General features: G+C 36.8%; 1 long non-coding RNA gene across 1 annotated transcript in view; it reads right to left on the bottom strand.

The window, feature by feature from the left end:
- Positions 1 to 1552: 1552 nt before the first annotated feature.
- LOC130708559 (uncharacterized) overlaps positions 1553 to 6000 on the bottom strand; it is a 57131-nt gene continuing 52683 nt past the window's right edge. The window contains exons 3-4 of the long non-coding RNA XR_009008783.1: positions 3542 to 3612; positions 1553 to 1633 (exon numbers count right to left, since the gene is read on the bottom strand). This is a non-coding gene — a long non-coding RNA (uncharacterized LOC130708559). The remainder of the gene's footprint in view (positions 1634 to 3541; positions 3613 to 6000) is intronic.

Below are 6000 nucleotides of genomic sequence, written 5' to 3'. Positions count from 1 at the left end.
TTTGTAAAGTAGTGGTCAGCAAATAGTTCCTACTTCCACACTCCCATTTGCTCCAACTCACAGCCATCCAGTACTGCACTTACCAACTTAGTGAAATGGATTAACCAGCGACTCCCTAATTTCCAAATCCAATGCCTCCTTTTCAGCCCACATTCTGCTGTATTTCCTCAGGGCTAAGATGCTCAATTTTCAACATTTCTGAAATAGAGATGTCTTAAAAGCAATGGCACTTCGTATGTGATCAAATAAATTTCTTTGCTCCTCTTTAATTTCATTGCATGGCTCAGTCCATCTTCTTTGCCTGCTCCTCTTCTTCACACATCCCTCAGATGGTGGCGTAGTTAATTTGTTGGCGTAGGAGAGCAAAATTTGCCACCCCAAAGTATCTCTTTGGCATGTGGATTATTTCGAGATGAAAACAATCAAGGCCCAAAAGACTCATGAAGAACCTTTGGCCGGCCCCCTTACTGCCTAAAGAATGTAGACAGAGGACCTGTTCCAGGAAAGGAACTATCACCATAGATAACTATAGTGTGAACTAGGTGTATAGACAGGGAGGAAGCTAGCAAAGTCTGTTTGTTAGAATTTCTCTCTGTGGCCCATTGTCTCTCTGTGGCCCAGTAAACATTTGTTTACCAAACACTTGCTTTTCCGTCTTCACGTAAATTGCCTTCTTCTCCTTTGAGGTCCGAAACAACAACCCCCAACATCCTCTTTTTGTCTTTAGCTAAAAGTGGTAATTTAAGGTGAGGGTTTCAGTCATTTATGAGAGTTATTCAGTTTTCCTGGGCTCTCCCATGTATACATGTTATTAAACTTTCGTTTGATTTTCTCCTGTTAATCTGTCTCATGTCAATTTAATTCTTAGACCAACCAGAAGAACCTAGAAGGATAGAAGAAAATTTCTTCCTCTCAGACAGTGGTGATTCACCATTTTAACATTATGCACTACTGGGTAATCTATTACAAAATCGTCCATACCACATCTGTGTTAATCACCTCTAATTTCTGCTTCAGCCTCCATCTTTCCTTTTAATTAATTGCTTATCACCTGTATGTCCTTTACAAGTACCACAAACTCGGCATGTTCCAAACATTAACCCCTTTCCAGACTAACTTCCCTGCTTTTATTCCCTATCTTGGATATTGACATCACCCTTGTTAAAGAACATCTCAGAGACATTAATTTAAAGCGCAGCTGACATTTACTCATCTATAAGGGAGATTAGTTGTATACAGATTGCCATCCAATAGGCAAAACAGGGTTTATGGAGGGAACACTCTCAGTCAGGGGAGCAATGACAAAACATCTTGTTTTGTTTTGTCCTTGGGTGTGCTGATTGGCTAAAAGCTATCAAGAGGGCAATTTGCACCCAAGCAGACTGCATTATTATCAGGGAAGGTAATTTTAGTTATTCATCATTTTTCCAAGAAATCTTGTGACTCAGCTGTGGAGTAGGAAGGTGGTATGTTCACCTTTCATATTTCCTGCTGATGTCCTTCCTTTGGTATCTACACCATAGTTGAGCTAGGACTTATTATAAATACTTACTCCCTTTTTGTGGTCAAATTCAGATCCAAGACCATGGTTGACCACGAAGAATTTTGTGTCTTCTTGACGTGGTATCATCCACTAGATGTTGGTTTGAGATAACAGTTTATAGTAATATTTAAACACATATTGGAAGTGCTCAAGAAATAGAATAATTACAAATATAATTTTAAAATTTGGAACCATTTTTATCCAGTTTCCTAGTCGGCCTAAACCTAATCAGGAGAATTAGTCTCATGTCTCTTTATCCCTCATATTCCTTGGATTCCTTTGAGGCCTTTGTACATTTTAGGAACAGCAGCTAATGGTTGGGGGCCTAGGTTCAGTGAAGACGTATAGATATATGTTAGCAGGTCTTATTAGAGGAGTCTAAAGACAGATGGTAAAACCACTTGTTGGAAAAATTGGCAGCCATTACAATTGTTTGAGACAGGTAAACAAGGGAGTTCAAAGAGTTTATGCGAAAGAAGACAGCTGAGAGAAAGGCAAAAACAACTATGGCAGTTATTTTATAATCTAATACCTTGACCAATACAAAGGAAAGAAGTAATAAAAGGAGCCAAATGTTAAACTGTTATATCCTAATCACAGATCTTAATCTAAAAGTCTTATATGGGAACTTGAGTAGCTACCCACTTTCAGAGCTCTGTGCTTCTAAAGCTTTTTACTGAGCCTTAGGTTTATACATCTCCAGTGGGACTGGATGTCCAGGTTGTAGAATCCTTAGTGACTTCACACTGGGAATCATAAACCCATGAGTATATACCCTAGAGTTTAAGAGCATTATTTGTGGTTAAATATACTTGACATGACCTTTCCAAGGCTGACGTCTTGGCATCCTCAGTACATTTCTCTTTCTGACTTACTTCACTTAGTATGATGACCTCTAGTTGCATCCTTGTTGTTGCAAATGGCATTATCTTTTCTTAATGGCTGAGTAGTGTTCCATTATATATATATATATATATATATATATATATATATATATATATATATATCACATCTTCTTTATGCATTCATCTGTCGATGGACATTTAGGTTGTTTCCGTCTCTTGGCTATTGTAACTAGTACTGCTATGAACATTGGGTTTCGTGTATCTTTTCGAATTACAGTTTTGTCTGGATGTATGCCCGGGGTGGGATTGCTGGATCATATGGTAGTTCTATTTTTAGTTTTTTGAGGAACCTCCATACTATTTTCCATAGTGGCTGTACCAATTTACAGTCCCACCGACAGTGCAGGAGGGTTCCCTTTTCTCCACACCCTCTCCAGCCTTTATTATTTGTGGACTTTTTGATGATCGCCATTCTGATATATACCGGTGTGAGGTGGTACCTTATAGTTTTGATTTGCATTTCTCTAATAATTAGCGATGTTGAGCATCTTCAGCAAGTGGTTTTGAATCCTTAAATCTTTAACAAGGTGGCGTGCTCTTGTTAAGAGGCAGAGAGTTCAGAAGTTACAGCTTATGCAGCACAGAATGTACTTTATTTTAAAGATAAGAACTATGAAAAAATAATGTATCAGCATTGGCCAGGGGACAGAGAATGCTGAGTTTGAAGAGCTGTTCAGCAGTCGTGGGGTTCATTTTTATTAGGAGGGGGAGCTAGATTGGTTTCCTTAGGTTGGAAACTAAGGAAATAGGATTACTATTTCCTAGGATTACTAGGAAAAAAAAACCCCCTAGGATTACTTAGGTTGGAGTGGTTCTTGACAATTATGTAGCAATTAGACAACAAAAAAAATGCCATAGGTGAAATGTGACTATTGTGCATTGTTTTGAAGCAATTAGGTTTGAACAGCAAATCTTATGAGGGCAGTGAGTGAGAAGGGGAGCTAGAATAATTCCCGCTGAGGCACCAACTAGCTTAATTGTTTCTGCCACAGCACCACGGCAATAAACAAGGTAGCTAAACCTACCTAAGGTAGACCGTAGGCTTGCGATGAGATTTTAGCTTTTGCGTAAGCACTTTTAAAGCACAACTTACCTTTTCTGTACGAACAATTATGAAGGATTCAGTATAGTCAGGCTGCCCAAAGTCAGGTGTTGCTCTAATGTCTGAGTAGGAAAGAAAAAGGCCTATTTCACATTTGGCTCCCAAGGGAACACCTGTTTTAGTTTGCTTTTGTAGTGACTGAGCTAAAAGCAATATGGAAAACCCAGCATGCTAATGATCTCTAGGAGACAAACAGTGCTGCCCAGTGCCTTTCTGAGGAGGGTCAAGATTGCAAGAAGTATCTTAACAAATTTGCTATTTTGAATTTAGGGCTTGAATATGGGAAATTCAAAATAAAAGAGTTAACACAGGTGAGATATGAACATACATAAAGATCAGAGCATAAGTAATGGGTGCCTAAAGATAAGAAAATCGTTACAATCTTTGTAAGATGGACAATTTAAAAAAAATTAAAAGAGTAACAATAATTACTAGGAATCCTAACTTAGAAGTAAAGAATTTTTGTTTAAAAATGATTCAAAAGCATGACAAAAACCAAAAAAAAAAGGATATCCAAAGATCATTCCTTTTCTGAACTGTCATTCACAAACTCTTTTACTAATTCACATGCCATATATATATATATATATATATAGATATACATACACACACACATACATACACACATGCACATATAATTAAATGATAAATTTATAGCTTTATAAGATAAAACATATATATCACATTAAACTTACCATCTCTTAATAAAACTACAGCAATTTCCTTGAAAACCCAACAAAACATATCCATTACCTTACATATTTGTATGTCTTTGCAACTACTATTTGAGTACTCATTTAATTACAACTTTTAACCAAAGAAACTAACTTCTGTTCCCTCTCAGGCACAGAGAAAACTGGAAAGGAGCACTGTCTGCCATACTCAGGTACCTAGCAGCAGACCACAGCTCTACAAGGATGCCTGCTTGTGTACCACCAGCTCACATGCCACATTCATTCATTCTGCATGTCTGTAACATAGCAAATAGTACCCTGTATGCTAATATGACCCAAAGGCATTGGTATATCCTTATTAATTCACTAACTGATGGTCACTCTCTAAAGGATAAAAACAGGAGACAAGGGCAGATATGTTAAAATTATGCTTGCTTGTTTTATATTCTCCTACTTTTTAGTTTTGATCTGCCAAGAAATTGGGCATCCAAAGGTTATTTATTAACTCAATTAATCCAAGGTCTCTCTCAAAGCCAATTTAGGATCTTGGTATTATGATTTACGTTGATGCTATAAAATAATACAGTCACTGCTGATATCAAAAAGATTGTCAGACAGATGATATTATGAAATTTATATAGACAGTGGAAATAGAGTAACTAGTTTTTAACATTTTCTGAAATTCTTAAGAGCAAATACTTTTAAAAGATATAATTATAACTCAGTGTAGTTGGACATACAAATTTCTTACACTTTTATATTATTAAATAATTACTAATGTAAGCTTATCTGAAGAACAAGACTAGTAAAAGATTTAGGGAGTCCAGATTAATATGGATTTCTATGAATAAACAAATCCAGGTCTTGCAAAAGTTAGAATATTAGCTAACATTATTTTTTACCCTGTTAAAAACAGAGAAAACTTATTATTGTTTTCAAATCAAAATTGTCAAACCGGTAGATTCAAAGTGTATGGAATTAAATATTTCTTTTCTTGAATTCTCTTCTATTTATATGAAAGAGGATTAGCTTCCTAAGTCAATCAAAATAGAAGCTCCTTTACTTTTAAAGGGCTTTATAATTTATAAATTCTCTCTGGAGGTAGGCAAAGATACACCAATCTATTTGTTTAGAAATTATTTATGCCCTAGATTTGTCAGAGTTCTCCAGAGAAACAGAGCCAATAGGATGTGGACCTATACAGAGATTTATTATAAGGAATTGGCTCACACAATTATGGAAGCTGCAAGTACCAATCTGCAGTGTGGGGCAGCGGGCTGGAGACCCAGGAGAGCTGATTGTACAGACGAAGTCGGCAGACAGTCTGCTGGCAAACTCCCTCTTGCTCAGGGAGGCCAGTCTTTTGGTCTATTCAGGTCTTCAACTGATTGGATGAGGCCTACCCACATTATGATGGGCAATCCAGATTTAAATATTAATCTCATTCCAAAGCACCCTCCAAGACAACAGAAAATTAACCATTACATACCCATACAATGAGAAAATCTTATCAAACTCTCAGGAAAGCTAGGTAATTATAGAGGGATATAGAGCTGAATTTCTACTTTATGATATGCTATTTTTCCACACTTGTTCAGTCCATCTGTAAGTTGAGCTAGGGGTTCAGCTTTCAGATTTATCGACACCTTGCTGTTGGGTCACAAAGCTTTCCCTCATATCTTGACGTTGCTCATTTGTATTTGTATGTTCTTCTATAGAGCTTCCCTATTTCTTTTACTAGAGAATGGAGGAAGAGTCTTGTAGTTAGAGCCCTTT

This window comes from Balaenoptera acutorostrata, chromosome 7 (genome assembly GCF_949987535.1).
Source record: "Balaenoptera acutorostrata chromosome 7, mBalAcu1.1, whole genome shotgun sequence".
NCBI lineage: Eukaryota > Metazoa > Chordata > Mammalia > Artiodactyla > Balaenopteridae > Balaenoptera > Balaenoptera acutorostrata.
The sequence above is the reverse complement of the archived record's forward strand: the minus strand, read 5'-3'. Positions and strand labels throughout refer to the sequence as shown.